We start from the raw sequence: 17,690 nt of genomic DNA on the forward strand, positions 1-17,690 counted from the left end.
TGTTTTACCTATGTTTTATCTTTGTTCTCTATAAGTTATGCTAATACCCTGAATGCCGTGGTAATAATTTATTCCAAATTATCGTGCATAACAAAAATAAATAGGCATTTTGGCAGCTTTGGAGGGGGGAACCCCACAAGTAAAAAAGAATGGCTTTGTAACATAAAATCTGAGTAATCTGAATAAGTCCCCTGTACATCTAAGCTCAGCTTTTGCTCAATACACATAATCCATACCTATGAGAAGCTTGAGCCCTTTTAGAAGGTAAGTGACCTGACACACCATCCATTTTGGGTTATTTTAAAACATGTATATATCGCCTTCCCAAATAAGAATTCTTTCAAAGCACCTTATATACTAAAGGCAGAGCATACCGACCGCAGCAAAATAAAATAATGCCTCCCAAAACTCCATTCAAATCGATAGTTTGATTAAATGTAGTATATAAAAACAGCAGCAAATCATTCCCTACAGAGTCACTAGAGGCAGCTTTCTAAAAATACTGGCATTATGGTGCCCTTGTGGGTGACAACAGGCAAGGAGTTCCATGGATGTGGGGCCACCACAAAAAATAATGTCCTGAAATTCACAGCACTATTGTAGGGCTGGTGAACATGCCATGCCCCTTCATATAGACTGCTGAAAAGCTGCCACTGTATTTCCCACCAAGACAAAATTCTCTACACAATCAAACCTATCCATGTAACAAATTCTAGCTTGTAGACCTATAGCTACAATGGACCTATTCCTGCACAGTTGATTTTGCTAGCAAATAAGCCGCGACTGGTTTGCTACCACCAGGTAACACCCTAACTCAGCGCCATTATAATCTGCTCATCGCAGGTCAGCCAGGGCTCAGCCAGACTAGAAAGAGTGTGGCAGGACCAGAGAGGGAAGACTTAGGCTGGATCCTAAGGCCATTTAGCTTGATCACATGACTTGGCATAGAACATTTTTTTTAAAGGCTTGTTTTCCTTCTGCCAAGCTTTGACAGGGAGCAGCAGCCCAGATGCTGAATGGGATTTGGTTCTGGTGTAACTTTATGTCTGCTTCTCGTGCACACAATTGCTCTCTAAATATAATGCTGTGGTCCTTTGCTTGTGGAGAACATGGGCTGGCGAGGGCCATCGCTTTGGGGAAGGGTCATTCACTCTATATTACTTATTGTATGTCTTGTTAGACTTGTGAATCAAGTTCTCTGGAACACCGGTACACACATCCATTTAAAAACAAAACTCTCTAACAATAAAGTGGGCATATTGTTAGTAGAACCTTGGTTGTTGAATGAGATCCATTCCGGAAGACCGTTCAACTTCCAAAACGTTTGCCAACTGAGGCACAATTGCTGGCTGGCAAAATCCATTGAAAAAAATGGAGAAATGCGCCTCAGAAGCCATTCAACTTCCGAGGCGCGTTTGAAAAGCATTCACTTCCAGGTTGCCGACATTCGACTTCCGAAGCGTTTGACTTCTAAAGCGTTCGACAACTGAGGTTCCACTGTACTATCAATTAAATGTATCAGTCCGTTTAGCCAAAATAAAAAGCCTCAAAGTGACTCAACAAGGTAAAATACAACAAATAAAACCATGAAAAATAAAACAGCCAAAAAACAGAGTGGATGCAATGCCAGCCAACCATCGTATATACCAATTCACACTGAGAGCCACAGCTCAGTGATAAAAATGCTACCCTTTCTCTGCAGAAACAATCCCTGGCATCTCGAGGTAAGGCTGAGAAGGAACCCTATTTGAAAACTTGGGGACCCATGGCCAGCCTTTGGCAATATTTACCTGAATAGATTCAATTTCCTAAGTTCCTATGCGTCCTAGAACCTGCTCACCATCCCTGAAACTAAGAGGAAGGACAGGATCTCTTCATGTCTTCAACACCTGTCAACCCTTTAGCTAGAATGCAATAAAAGTGGCCTTGTTGTTGACCCACTTAATGGCAGACCAACTCTGTGTTACAATGACGTCTGTGAATATGACGTGAAGGCCTGCAACCCTGCCATGTAGACAGATGACAGCTGTGCCTGGAGGCAATCAGGTCGTGTATCCCCAACAGTGACCAGAGAAGGAATGGCTGCTGGGAGGAGTGCAGAGAGAAGAAACACCATGATGCATTTGCAGCAGCATAACTGGACTCCTTCATCTGCCTCAGCTGCAATAAAACATGTCTCTTCTGCATTGGTCTGCACTGCCACAGCAAGCGCTGTAACTCTCCAACTGTTTGACTTTACCTGCAAAGGAGCACTCCTCCATCATTTCCTTGATACAGATGGAAGCCAGCAACAATGACAAGTGTTTGCTCCAAAATTGTTCTTTTTAGCTAGTTCATCCATATAATCTTGCGGTGGGAGGGACAGAAATTGAGCTTATCACTCCAGAATTAAACTGTGTGGTTGTAAACTTGCTTGCTTAGAAAATTTCTGCACGGGGCTTTCTTCTTCTTCTTTTGCTGATTTAACAAAGTATTAGATTTCTTGCTCCTCTAAACCCTTTATCGCTTTTTCAAGCCTTCCATTTGCCGATATGAAACACACCAAGGTCAGATTCTACATGTTAACCTCATTTTAAGCACCGCTTTGGCTCTGTGTCCTTGAAACTAGGACTTAATGGCAACCTTGTTAGCTATGAAGCAATGCCGTTGGGAAGCCAATAGGACTGATATCAAGCGAGAGTGAAGCCAGCCCAACAGAAGTGGAGAGAAATTAACAGGATGCAAATCAGTCTACTTAATTCTTTCCAACATCAAAGACCGACTGAAGATTATTTTGATAAAACTGAAAGGCAGTATTGGATAAAGATTTAATCAGCCAGCGTTACAAGTGTTCGTTCTCCAGTGCAGACATTCATTTTCCTACTGCATTTTTAAAAAGAAAACTGGTCACACTATTCATACCTTAGGGCAAATTGCTTTGCAAAAGTGTGTATATAGGGAGAAATTGGTACTATGATGTGGGCCAATTTTCATGAGCCCCACCCCCTGCAATAAACTAGCAAACTGATATGAATATGTCAGGAAAAGAACTTTAGATTGTAAAAATGGAAAAATTAGGGAAGCTGAAATTGACAAGATTGGCCCATCTGTGTACTTTACAACATTGTATTCCTTTCTTGACAAGAATGGTAAAGGTAAAGGGACCCCTGACCATTAGGTCCAGTCGTGGCCGACTCTGGGGTTGCGGCGCTCATCTCGCTTTATTGGCCAAGGGAGCCGGTGTACAGCTTCCGGGTCATGTGGCCAGCATGACTAAGCCACTTCTGGCAAACCAGAGCAGTGCACGGAAACGCCGTTTACCTTCCCGCCAGAGCGGGAAGCATGCACTTTGACATGCTTTCATACTGCTAGGTTGGCAGGAGCAGGGACTGACCCCATCGCGGGGATTCGAACCGCTGACCTTCTGATCGGCAAGTCCTAGGCTCTGTGGTCTTATTCAACATCTTTATCAACGACTTGGATGATGGACTCAAGGGCATCCTGATCAAATTTGCAGATGACACCAAACTGGGAGGGGTGGCTAACACCCCAGAGGACAGGATCACACTTCAAAACGACCTTGACAGATTAGAGAACTGGGCCAAAACAAACAAGATGAATTTTAACAGGGAGAAATGTAAAGTATTGCACTTGGGCAAAAAAAATGAGAGGCACAAATACAAGATGGGGGACACCTGGCTTGAGAGCAGTACATGTGAAAAGGATCTAGGAGTCTTGGTTGACCACAAACTTGACATGAGCCAACAGTGTGACGCGGCAGCTAAAAAAGCCAATGCAATTCTGGGCTGCATCAATAGGAGTATAGCATCTAGATCAAGGGAAGTAATAGTGCCACTGTATTCTGCTCTGGTCAGACCTCACCTGGAGTACTGTGTCCAGTTCTGGGCACCACAGTTCAAGAAGGACACTGACAAACTGGAACGTGTCCAGAGGAGGGCAACCAAAATGGTCAAAGGCCTGGAAACGATGCCTTATGAGGAACGGCTAAGAGAGCTGGGCATGTTTAGCCTGGAGAAGAGGAGGTTAAGGGGTGATATGATAGCCATGTTCAAATATATAAAAGGATGTCACATAGAGGAGGGAGAAAGGTTGTTTTCTGCTGCTCCAGAGAAGCGGACACGGAGCAATGGATCCAAACTACAAGAAAGAAGATTCCACCTAAACATTAGGAAGAACTTCCTGACAGTAAGAGCTGTTCGACAGTGGAATTTGCTGCCAAGGAGTGTGGTGGAGTCTCCTTCTTTGGAGGTCTTTAAGCAGAGGCTTGACAACCATATGTCAGGAGTGCTCTGATGGTGTTTCCTGCTTGGCAGGGGGTTGGACTCGATGGCCCTTGTGGTCTCTTCCAACTCTATGATTCTATGATTCTATGAACCCACAGCGCCACCCGCGTCCCTTGCCAAGAATGGTACTCGGCTATAATTCTGGAGTTCTAACAGGTTATTGTTAGCTTCATCCCAGCCCCTGCTTCCCAGGAGCCCTCAATATCCCAGGTCAGGGGGTCTCTCAGTCAGGGGCAGACCTTGGTAATATGCCACCCTATGAGAGGCCAACATTTGACACCCTCCTCATAGCCCTTGGAGCGTCAGCTTAAGCTGGGTAAACAAGGTAGGGCCCTAGAGCCTTCATGCCTCCTTCTCAATGCCCAGTAAGTGGTTGTCTGGCTTTGGGAAGGAAGCAGAAGGACTCTAGGACCCTGCCAGAGCCTGTTGAGGTTTGTGAGAAACTGCAGCTTTGAAGAGGACAATTAGTGAGTTGGCAAGAAGCCAAGTTAAGCAAGAGTATCTGAGAAAGTCTGCTTGGAGATAGGGAAGCCTAGCAACAGGTGATGATTGGCTAAATGTTTTCCCTTATAAGCAGCAGTTTGGTGTTGGAGTTCAGAGGTTGGTGTGTAGAGTTAATAATAATAATTATTATTATTATTATTATTATTATTATTATTATTATTATTTATTTATACCCCGCCCATCTGGCTGAATTTCCCCAGCCAATCTGGGCGGCTCCCAATCAAATGTTAAAAATAATAGAGCATTAAATATTAAAAACTTCCCTGAACAGGGCTGCCTTCAGATGTCTTTTGAAGATAGGATAGCTGCTTATTTCCTTCACATCTGAAGGGAGGGTGTTCCACAGGGTGGGCGCCACTACCGAGAAGGCCCTCTGTCTAGTTCCCTGTAACTTCACTTCTCGCAATGAGGGAACCGCCAGAAGGCCCTCGGCGCTGGATCTCAGTGTCCGGGCTGAACGATGGGGATGGAGACGCTCCTTCAGGTATACTGGGCTGAGGCTGTTTAGTGCTTTAAAGGTCAGCACCAACACTTTGAATTGTGCTCGGAAACGTACACAGTTTGAATCGAGTCTGTGTATATAGTAACTTGTACAAAGCTGTGCTATACTCTGTATATAATAAAAGCAAATACAAATCAAGTTACTGTTCAGCACGTTATGTTCCTGAGTCGTCATCCTGGACTACACGGACTAAGCAGCCGGTAGCAGAGAGTTTTGGTTGAGATCCATCAACAGAGCCCTCACGCCCTCTTCCCAAAGCCGGGCAAGTGCCTACTGGGCTTTGAGAAGATGCCCTACTCAGCTGCACATCTAGTGCCTCTGCACCACTCACGCTGTCCTAAGCCCACCGCTATCCCAAATAGTTCCAAGCACCTATTTTATCATTCTGTTTGTTTTGTTTTATATACACTGTGTCTCCTCCTGCCTTCTCTCATATAGGTCTTCTGAATCCCCCTGCTGCATGCTTTTTACTCTTCTCCCTCTTTCTGGCTTGCTAATAGGAATGACAACTCTAGACCCTTCTGTTCTAGACTCTAGAACCCTTCTGTTCTGTTACTCTTCCTCCTTCCAATATGCTTGCCCTCACTCAGGCAGACAAAATTCATTGGGTAGCCCACCTCTTTTCTGCCACTCCATTTCCCCTCCTCATTCTCCTCCCTGCCTGGACCCAGAGAGCAAGCTCTCAGACTTTGCTTTTATCTTCCAAAGGATGCTCTCAGCATCTTTATCGACTTTAGGCTCCCACACCTCAGCTATGTGTCGGCTCAGCTGCTGAGTCAAGTGGGGAGTGCCAGCATCTGCTGGAATCCATTCACAGTTACGTAGAATCAGAGAACTGTAGAGTTGATAGGATTCCAAGGATCACATAGACCTGCAATGCAGGAATCACAATTAAAGAATCCCTGTCAGTCACCCATCCAACTTCTGTTTAAAAGCCTCCACTTAAGGCGGGATGCGGGTGGTGCTGTGGTTAAACCACAGGGCCTAGGACTTGTCGATCAGAAGGTCGGCGGTTCAAATCCCCGCAATGGGGTGAGCTTCTGTTGCTCGGTCCCTGCTCCTGCCAACCTAGCAGTTTGAAAGCACGTCAAAGTGCAAGTAGATAAATAGGTACCTCTGGCGGGAAGGTAAACGCCGTTTCCGTGTGCTGCTCTGGTTCACCAGAAGCGGCTTAGTCATGCTGGCCACATGACCCAGAAGCTGTATGCCGGCTCCCTCGGCCAATAAAGCGAGATGAGCGCCACAACCCCAGAGTCGGCCACGACTGGACCTAATGGTCAGGGGTCCCTTTACCTTTACCTTTAAGGCTAGTCAATCACCTTCTGAGTGAGATAGTCTATTCCACTATTGAACAGCTCTTACTGTCAGAAAATTTTTCCTAACGTTCAGTAAGTGGGTACATATATACAGTGGACGCTCGGGTTGCGAACGTGATCCGTGCGGGATGCACGTTCGCAACCTGCAGAGTTCGCAACCCGCCGTGGCGTGTCTGCAACCCACAAAGTGTGATGTGAGGGAACTGCCATCAGCTCAGAGGCGAGAGATGGAAGGGCAGTTGTGTTATAGGAAGCCTCTGAAAACCTTGCGAAGCAGTTCCTCTTCTGGCGAGGAGGGAAGCCCCACCTCCAGTGGAGAAGAAGTGCAAGGGCCAGAGCATGCTAGGGAGAGCCTTAACACTGAGCCTGAGCAAGCCAGAGAGGTGGGAAGCGCGCCCTTGCCAGCACCCATTCTGCGCAGTAGTCTCTGGTGCAGGGAGGGGCGGAAAAGGCTGGGGGTGACACGACTTTTATGCTGGGGGAGGTACAAAAATCAAACACTCCCAGATTCTGCTAGCAAGTGAGCCAGACATGAGCTTACGACGCTCTTCACTGTAAATAGTTTGCACCAAGAATAAAGCCTGTAAAAGACAGGTCATAGTCCTGTCTGGTTACTCTCGAGCAACCACCACAGCCTTGACACGCGATTTAGCACTTCTGCACATGTGCGACCGCTGAAACCCGGAAGTAACCCGTTCTGGTACTTCCAGGTTTCAGCAGGTCCATAACCCAAAAAAACGCAACCTGAAGTGTCTGTAACCCGAGGTATGACTGTACAAAGATGGGTGCCACAATTTTGTAGCAGTGGAGGAAAAGTGCAGAACATTGTATGGCCACTTCCTAAGACTTCAGTTTCTAGAAACAGATGTGGAAACATATAAGACTGGGTAGTGGGAGTTTTAAACTATCATCCCTCCAGAGCTTTGTCAGAAACGACTTCTGCCAGGAACATTTGGGAAACAGACTGCCTACGTGCCCAGCTGAGAAGATGTTCTTCCCCAAAAGGAGAAAAACATTTGGGCCTAGTTGCTAAGCAGCACACTTCAAGGTGAGGAGAGAGAGATATCATCCCCTATGGTCACCATAGAGACTTTGAAGAACAGCAGTTAGAACACTCACGGCATCTATAATATCTGGACTTCTGACATTTTACACCATCATCCCCCTAGAGACTCCACCACTCACCATTGCCTAAAAAAAAATCTCATTGCAGCTATTATGTGTGTACCTCCATTGCTGGAGTTAGTATTCTTCTGAGTACCATTTACTGGGAACCACAAGTGTCCTGCTTGCAGGATTCCTATAGGCTGACCACTGCGAGAACGAGGTTGGACCAGATAGGCTCTTGGCCTAATCCAGCAGAGCTGTTCTTATGTTCTTATAAGAGTGGCATAATAAGATTTCCAGTGTTTGGAAGGCAGTGCTTCAAAGTCCTTATACCTTCCCATGAGAAGCTAAACAGCAGAATATGGCTTTTAAAAAGCCCTGCAGAATCAATCATGGTCAATTAGAACAGCTAAGATAAAGGTCAAGCACAATATGGATGTGAAATTCCAGGTCCACATTAAAATTACGCATTTCACAGCTCCACTAGAAAATACAGGCTGTGCATTGCTAGTTCACAAAATGAAATTTCCTCTGTATGCAAGCATACAAATTACTTTGACACTAGCAAAAATGTAAACATGCTAAAGCTGCAATCCTATACCCACATTCCTGAGTAAGCCTCCATTGGTTGTAATGGGGCCTACCTCTCTATAAGACACTCTAGTCTCTCAGCCTTGCTCTGTGCTAGCTTATCAAATTTATGAATGAAATACTTTTGTCTCTTCTTCCCACCCAGTCACATTTTTTTTTCTAACAAGTGAGTGGAACTGGCAGGTAATGCATCAAGAACAATAAACTAAACTTCCCAGTATCACCTTAGAGACCAACTAAGTTTGAAGCTGTCTGCGGACAAACGCCGGCTCCCTCGGCCTATAGAGCGAGAAGAGTGCCACAACCCCAGAGTTGTCCACAACCAGACCAAACAGTCAGGGGTACCTCTACCTTTAAGTTTGTTATTGGTATGAGCTTTCGTGTGCATGCACACTTCTTCAGATAGTTGGTCTGTAAGGTGCTACTGGAAGGAATTTTTTTTATTTTGTTTCGACTATGGCAAACCAACACGGCTACCTACCTGTAACTAAAACTAAACTTTGTTTTATTCACATGTTTTTCTCTTACGCTGGTACGCAACCATAATAAATTTTGGTGATGATGATGATGATGAAACAAACTAAGCCTTAATAGAATTATAACAGACCAACCCAGACTCTGTGATCATCATCTGAGACCCTTCTTTGTGGGCCTCCTCCACAGGAGGTCTGGAGGTCTGCAACATGAGAACAGGCCTTTTCTGTGGTGGCTCCACACTTGTGAAATGCTCTCCCTAGGGAGGTTCTCCTGGCACCTTCATTGCATATCTTTAGGAACCAGGTGAAAACGTTCCTCTGTAACCAGGTCTTGGGCCGATTAAACAATCTATGGCCATTTAAATGTTTTTGTGGAAGTGGGGTTATTGGTTTGCTTTTGTCTGTTTGTTTTGTTATGTATTATGTGGTCTTACTTTGTAATTTCATGTTGTGAACTGCCCTGTGACTGGAATGACTGGAAAGACGAGAAACCAAAATGGGCAGATACGTAAGTTCCTATACACTTGCAAAAATCAGCCTGCAAAAGCAAGTTCCATTGAATTCATTAGGGATTACTGCTAGGTACATAAAGCTGGGATGGCAGTCTCAGGGAGCAATTGTGTGCACAAGAAGCTGGTTTAAAGAAAGGCGGTGTAAGTTAAACTGGGGTGTAAATTTATAGCGGATCCAAACACTGTTCAAGAGCTGGGCTGCTGCTGCTGCTTTGCCTAAGCCTGGAAGAGAGAAAACAAGCCTTTGAAATAAAAGTAACTCGCAGCTTACACACATTTAACTTGTGTGCATTCAGCTGTACGTGCTTGGCAAAATGTTTTCTTTTTTAAATTAAAAAGGGGCAGAAAGGGAACTGCAAACCGCCCAACAGACTTTGCAGTCCCACCCATAATTGAACCCAACGTGTTTGGATTGTATGAGATTTCAGCTGTAAGCGCTATCCCAGGAACATAACCCCTGTGAAAATGGAGAGTTACCTGTAGTGTTATATATATGCTGGCTTGGCAGGTCACATGGCTGAGCTGAATGGTCTCAGGATCCAGCCCAAGTCCTACCCCTCTAGTCCCACACCCAGAACACCACCTTTTGGGGAACTTACACCTGCCTTGGTTCATCCAGCTTCAGCTCAGCTAGCCGAGCCCTGGCTTAGACAGAATGAGCAACTTACACCAGTGTATCTTTGGCTGAGCTGGGGTCTTAATGCTGGCTGAGCCTGGCTGAGCTGGAAATCAGGCAGCTGAGCCAGCAATGAGATATATCCTAAGCTGCTCACCCTGCTGGATCCTGCCATAGGATTGCCCTCTCATTTATCCACTGGATTTCACACTTGCCGGATGTTCCAGCACTGTTCCCAACTCCAAAGAGTATCAACTTGTATTTTAAAATGCATTGAGAAATGCAGATTTTAAGAGAAAAAGCAAACCAAGCTGTTTATACGCAGATTTTATGAAACAAATCAAGAAATGGCTGTTTCGACTCTATGCAGCGTAACAGGGCTAGCAGACTCTAGCGGCAAAATCTGAAGAATGGTCAGGACAAATCTCAATTTATTTAAGAATACAAGAATCCTGCTGGATTAAGCCAAGGGCCCATGTAATCAAGCATCCTGTTCCTTTAGTGACCAGTCTGAGGCTTAAGGGACACTCTCTCTGCCTGTGATTCTCTGGAGCATGTTAAGCTACTCCTTTGCCATTTGGGCACTTAGGGATCAGTTACAAAGATGTGTCCAGCTTCAATAAGGCCACATATAATTGAAGAAGAAGAGAAGAAGAAGAAGAAGAAGAAGAAGAAGAAGAGGAGGAGGAGGAGGAGTTTGGGTTTGATATCCCACTTTATCACTACCCGAAGGAGTCTCAAAGTGGCTAACATTCTCCTTTCCCTTCCTCCCCCACAACAGACACTCTGTGAGGTGAGTGGGGCTGAGAGACTTCAGAGAAGTGTGACTGGCCCAAGGTCACCCAGCAGCTGCATGTGGAGGAGCGGAGACGCGAACCAGGTTCACCAGATTACGAGTCTACCGCTCTTAACCAATACACCACACTAGCCTAAGTGAAAGAGTCAATGTTTTGCACATCGATGGTCCCAGATTCAGTGTCCCTTGCACCTCTCAGCAGGGGCGGAGGAGGGTGGCACTGAGTAGGAATGGTGGGAGCCTACCCCTCCCCCTGCTCCTAATCAGGATCCTGAATCTTCCCAGGAGTAGGGGAACAGCATAGATTTGGAACAGCGGTTTGCAGAGGGACATAGTTCAGAAGACAGAAGTTGGGAAGAACTGGCAGTTGAACAGTTAGGAGAAGAAGAACTGGGAGAGAGAGAGAGTTCACAGACTCAATGTTGCTAATCAGCCCAAGGTCTAGGAGAGCAAATAAACTGGCAGCACAGAAAGCACAGTGGTTGCGAGATCAGGTTGCAAGATGCGGTAGTGATGTGGGTGACTAGGGGGAAACCCTTAATTGGGAGCACCTTCATTCTGAGGAATGGATGCTTTCTTCTCTTGCTGTGATCATTAAAATCTCTAACTGGTAAGAGACTCCTTTCACTTTGTTCTGCTTATCTACTGCCAAAGGGAGGGGTGGGGAAGAAGCCAAGTCCCTGATGCCTGACACTAAGGCACTGGTGCCAATCCGAATAAACAGCACAGGCTTGGCTATGTGTATTTATATGAGAGAAGCCAACAGAGCTTTGATGAGATCTTGGATAAGATCTATAGCATTTCTCGGGGGATCTGCGCACATCCCTACTGCAAAGGAAGCCTTTGAGAATGGTGTTAGCCTGCATAAAACTGCCTGTAACAAATGCATTCTAAATATTATTTGACTTCTGCTGCACACTGTCTGGTGATTTACATGACATTTAGCAACTTGTGTGTAGAAATGTAACAATGACCTTTACCGCCAGCCTTTCCATCCGAGAATCAATAAATGGTTTTACACTAATCCATAAATGTAATCTCTTTTCGAGTGAGAGGAGGGGCGGTGGCCGGGGTGCAGAAGGGTAGCAAGGAGTGATATAAATAAATGGAAGGAAGGACAGTTACACATAGACACTTCTATGTCCTACCATTAGGCAGAGTTGGACAACTGCTTCAAGTGGAAGCAGCCTCCTCATCAGTTCCTCCAGCCATCCCTCTCTGCTTGAGGATCATAGACTCATAGAATTGCAGAGTTGGAAGGGAACCCAAGGGTCATCTAGTCCAACCCCCATCAAAGGGTGTCCTATCTAGGAATGGATAAATCTCTCTCTTTTTTTGGTTTCTCTCAGTTTATCATTTTTTCTCATTCGTAACATCAGGTAAAGGGACCCCTGACCATTAGGTCCAGTCGTGGCTGACTCTGGGGTTGCGGCACTCATCTCGCTTTACTAGCCGAGGGAGCCGGCGTACAGCTTCCGGGTCATGTGGCCAGCATGACTAAGCTGCTGTTGGCGAGCCAGAGCAGCGCACGGAAACACCATTTACCTTCCCGCCGGAACGGTACCTATTTATCTACTTGCACTTTGACGTGCTTTCGAACTGCTAGGTTGGCAGGAGCAGGGACTGAGCAACGGGAGCTCACCCCGTCACAGGGATTCGAACCGCCGACCTTCTGATCGGCAAGTCCTAGGCTCTGTGTTTTAACCCACAGCACCACCCGTGTCCCTTTACCACTGTATTATTATTATTATTATTATTATTATTATTATTATTATTAAAATTCATCAGCAAATTTCTCCTGCTGTATGTTTGGATGAAAATTTGCCTGTTTTAAACATTTCATTGCAGAACAAATTTCCTATGATAATGCACTGTGAAATATCATTTTCAGTAATATATGCATCTCTGAGCATACTTTATCCTCTGAGTACATGCATATTTGTACACATTACGTTGCTAAAGAACTGCACTGCAAAATTCAGAGAAGTGCCCATTTTGAAAAGATGGCTGTGTTTTGGTCCTTGCATTGTTTTGGGAAGAGCTAATTACATGGGTGTGCATTAAAATGGAAAGGTAATCAGGTTTCTCCTCTATGCCTTGGAAAGTAGAATAATTTATATGAATACCCTCTTCCTAAAATGTATTGATGATTGATTTGGGGGTTATGGGTGGGGTTGTTATTTAAAATAATAATAATAAAAATAATAATAACAATAATAATAATAATAACTGTGTTCTTATATGTTGCAATCTGCCCTGGTACCATATGGTGAAGATCAGCTAAATAATAATAATAGTTAGTATTATTAAAATGTGTATACCACCTTACACCTGATGATCACAGGGTGGTTTACAGTATAAAAACACAAAAATAATAACAACAATAGTAATAGCAAAAACAAACAAACCAATAACCCCTTGTCACAATCACATTTTAAAGGCCACAGAACAGATTGTTTAATCAGCTGAAGGGATGGTAACAGAGGAACATTTTTGCCCAGTGCCTAAAGATATGTAACGAAGGCGCCAGGCGAGCCTCCCTGGGGAGAGCATTCCACAAGAGGGAGCCACTGCAAAAAAGGCCCCTTCTCGTGTTGTCACCCTCCAGGCCTTCCACAGAGGAGGCATGCAAAGAAGGACCTCGGATGATGATTGCAGAGTCAGCTGGGTTCATGCCGGCAGAGGCAGTCCTTAATTATGATAATACTTCTGCAACTAATTAAAACAAAATGTGCCATCTCAGCATAGCATGTGAGGTTCTGCACCGCATGAACTCATCTAACTTTATGTAGCAATTTCTACTAGCAGCAATAAAATAGCATTTTTGGTGTTTCTGTACCATACCAATGTGACTATTTTCTACATTCACCCTCCAGAATGCTCCAGGGTATGCAATTACACCAATTATTATTATTATTATTATTATTATTATTATTATTATTATTATTTTAAAAAACCTTCTTTCCAGAGGTGACAGTTGTGGCTAATGGGCTAATGCAGACAACAAATATATTAATGCTTCATTTTTTAAACAAACAAACAAACAAACAAACAAACAAACAAACAAATCCCTTCCCATTCATAGTATAATGCAAAAACAAGCAAAGAATGTAAAATGTCTCAATTTTTCTAAATTTGCCCACAAATACGGGGGGCGGGGGCGGTGTCAGTTGTGATTGTGATAAGAGGGACTCTATAAATGGTCCAGTTTTTGCTACGGTTACAATTAAGGTAGCTGTAGAAAGCACATGGAGTAACTGAGAGACTGTAACCCCAAAATAGTTATTTTTACATGCATACGTACATCAATACCTAATTTTCTTTGTGTAGTGCCCACCCCCCACCCCACAGTTAAAGTCATGCTCAAGGTGGCTTACAACATAAAAAATACATAATTACAAACCTAACAAAAGTAGTCATAAGCAATAATGAAAACATAAAAAATACGCAATCACACCAAGATCTAAAATAAAGACACAAAACACCCACAGAACAGCAACAACCCCCACCCAACAAAAAATCCCAAACAACACCCTAGCCCTAGAATCTGTTTAGTAGTATCATAGAATCATAGAATTGTAGAGTTGGAAGGGACCCAAGGGTCATCTAGACCAACCCCCTGCGATGCAGGAATCTTCATACCTTCCAACGTTTCTCTGACGAAAAAAGGGACGTGTCATCACATAATGATAATTTTATGATTTATACCCCACACATCTTACTGGGCTGCCCCAGCCACTCTGGGCACCTTCCAACATATATAAAACATAATAAAACATTAAACATGGTATGAATGAATTTATTATTTCGGTCACAGACCAGTTCCAGCCTACATACAATATCAAAGAAGTCATAAAACACGATAGGGATACATTTGAATTTGCAATTAGGTATAACAGGGACAATACAGCTATAGCAAGTTAAAAAATATATAAATTAAAACTTAGTCACCAACCGATAACCTAAAATTATAATTGAAGGCCTTAATCATTATGATAGCACAGCTTGTAATTATATTTATTTATTTATTTATTTATTTATTTATTTATTTATTTATTTGTACCCCGCCCATCTGGTTGGGTTTCTCCAGCCACTCTGCATGGCTTCCAACAAAGATTAAAAATAATCATTTATTTTTATTTTAAGTTTTATGGCAATCACACAGAATTTGGCTACCCTTAACGTGATCTCAGGATCCTTGTCCTCTACCAGGGATTTTAGACATTGAAGTCTAAAATATATTCCGTATACATGATTGCCTTCAGATGGCTCGGGGGTCAGATGACTCCACACCTTCCAACATTTCTCCAATGAAAATAGGGACATCCTAAGGAAAAGTGGGACATTCCGGGATCAAATCAGAAACCAGGACGGCTTCTCTAAGTCAGGGATACCCCCGGAAAACAGGGATTCTTGGAGGGTCTGAATCTTTCGGCCAATGGGGAGCTTGAACCCACAACCCTGAGATTAAGAGTCTCATGCTTGACTAACTGAGCTACAGTAGCCATGGAGTCAGTCAGAGCCCCACCATTAACAATCACTTTATGCATCCATCAGAGAACACCTGCAAATATCACTACACTACAAACTCCTGCCAGGTTTATCCTAGTGTAACTTTTGCGAATTCCCCCCAGGACATTCTGGGCTCTCTCTTTTGTACGGTGGTGTGGGAGATGGGAATTACAAAATACAGTTCTCGAGAGAGAGAAGGAACCAAAACTTGCCTTAGTTTGATGTGTTGCAAGGGTGACTCCAGGAAAATAAACTCATTTTTGAAGATTAAAGGAGTGGCAAAAAGAAAAGCAGGGTTGTGTACTGAATTTGGGTGAACCTTGAATTAAAGGGACCAATTTGGGGGATCTGGTGATGGGCTGAATTGGGTGGAGGAAGCTGTGTATCACTGCCAGTCAGGTGGGATATCCCACGGCTGTCAGGGGACAGAGCATCAGGCAGGAAGGAGAGGCACGCAAGAAGGTCAAGACCTACATGATTTCTGTTTACGTCTTCCCAGGAGAAGGCAAGAACCTGCCACTCTCCTTGCCTGGTGTGTCATCCCTGAAACTGCATCCAGCAGGGACAATGCCTCTATGCAACAACTGTGGAATTTACCACCTTGCTCTTAGTCAGTAGGCGGGGAAGGAAACACAAAGTCTCCTTCTTTCCTCCCATCCTAGTGATGCATTGAATTGTGAGTACAGTCATACCTCATGTTACGTCCGCTTCATGTTACGTTCTTTCAGGTTACGTCCCGTGGCCACCCGGAAGTACCGGAGAGGGTTACTTCCGGGTTTTGCCGCTCGTGCATGCGCAGAAGCGCAAAATAATAATAATAATATTTTTTATATATACCCCGCCCTCGCTAGCCAAGGCCGGGCTCAGGGTAGCTAACAAGCAATAATAAAAACAGATTGAATGAATACAACTTAAAAACAAAATTAAAATACAACATTAAAATATTGAAACCTCATCGCAGGAGGAGAAAGGAAAAGAAAAAAGAAAGAGGGGGAGGGAATCAAACTGGCTCCAAGCCAAAGGCCAGGCGGAACAACTCTGTCTTACAAGCCCTGCAGAAAAAAATCAGATCCTGCAGGGCCCTGTTCTCATGAGGCAGAGCGTTCCACCAGGCCGGAGCCAGAGTTGAAAAGGCCCTGGCTCTGGTTGAGGCTCATCTAACTTCCTTAGGGCCCGGGACCACTAGGGTGTTACTATTTATGGACCTTGAGGCTGTCCGTGGGGCATACCGGGAGAGGCGGTCCCGTAGGTACAAGGGTCCTAGGCCGTGAAGGGCTTTAATGGTCAAAACCAGCACCTTAAATCTGACCCTGTACTTCACTGGGAGCCAGTGCAGCTGGAAAAGCACTGGGTGAATATGCTCCCATGGCAGAGACCCCGTGAGGACCCTCGCTGCTGCATTCTGCACCCGCTGGAGTTTCTGGGACAGCTTCAAGGGCAGCCCCTGTTCGCAACCAGGGGTACCACTGTATGTGTGTGTTTTAAGCCCACCTCCAAACTAATTCATGACCAGATCTGAGCTCCCTGGGTTGGCCCAGGATGGATCGGCTTGATTGTGAGTGTACCAAGAATGCGTATGATTTTTTTTTATGAGGCATCATGTTAATATAATAAATAGGACTGGGCTGCAAACAGCACTGATGAAAAATGGCATTAAAGCAAATTCACAGATTTCATGTGCTAACTGAAAGATAATTGCTGTGACTAGAGTCTCATTCCAAGGGTTCTGGCCGATGTTAGTCTTGATCAGAGTAGGCCCATTGAAATGTACATGACTAGCTAAAGCCCAATAATTTGAGTAGGTCTTAATTGAATGCAACCCTTGGGCTGTTATCAAAATGTAATATGCTATTTCAAAGCACACAGGGCTGTATCAGATATTACAGTAAAACACACTTTGGTGTTACATGAATAAGCCGCAAGGAGCCTCAGGATTGTACTCCTCTCCCCTGGACCATGATGATTCCCAACCCCCCAAAAGGAACACACAAAACTGTTCTATGCCGGCCAAGCATTTTCCCCCTATCTCACAAAAAATTGTGCATTCTGACTGGCGGCAGTTCCCCAGATCTTAGGCAGTTGTCTTTCTGCCTGCAACTTTCTGCCTGCAAAGCATGGACTGTATCATTGTGCTATGGCCCCTCCTTTTTTGTAGGCTAAACTATGGTTTGCACTTGCCTGGAACCAGGATCAAACCCTCCATGCCAAACTATGGTTTACTGCAATGACAAGAAATCAGGAAGATTGTCACACACAAGGGAGGGAAGTATGATCAGGAGATTCTTCATGTCTCACTCAAGTAATGCTAAAGTAAACCATGGTTTGCACGAAATCTTCAATTTCCATCCTCGTGAATTGCAGTGTCTGTCTGATCCAAATGCCAGAAGCATGAAGGTTAAGGATACTGCAAAGTAGGACTTTTGCTTTCTTTGTCTGGCTGAGGAGCCAAGTATTTAGTTAGTTAGTTAGTTTCCT

General features: G+C 44.4%; 1 protein-coding gene across 29 annotated transcripts in view; it reads right to left on the reverse strand.

Annotated features, from left to right (window-relative positions):
- NRXN1 (neurexin 1) overlaps positions 1-17,690 on the reverse strand; it is a 1,569,693-nt gene that overhangs the window by 562,221 nt on the left and 989,782 nt on the right. The window lies entirely within an intron of this gene.

Source organism: Podarcis pityusensis (assembly GCF_964106645.2).
Source record: "Podarcis pityusensis genome assembly, chromosome: 3".
In the NCBI taxonomy this organism is placed as follows: domain Eukaryota; kingdom Metazoa; phylum Chordata; class Lepidosauria; order Squamata; family Lacertidae; genus Podarcis; species Podarcis pityusensis.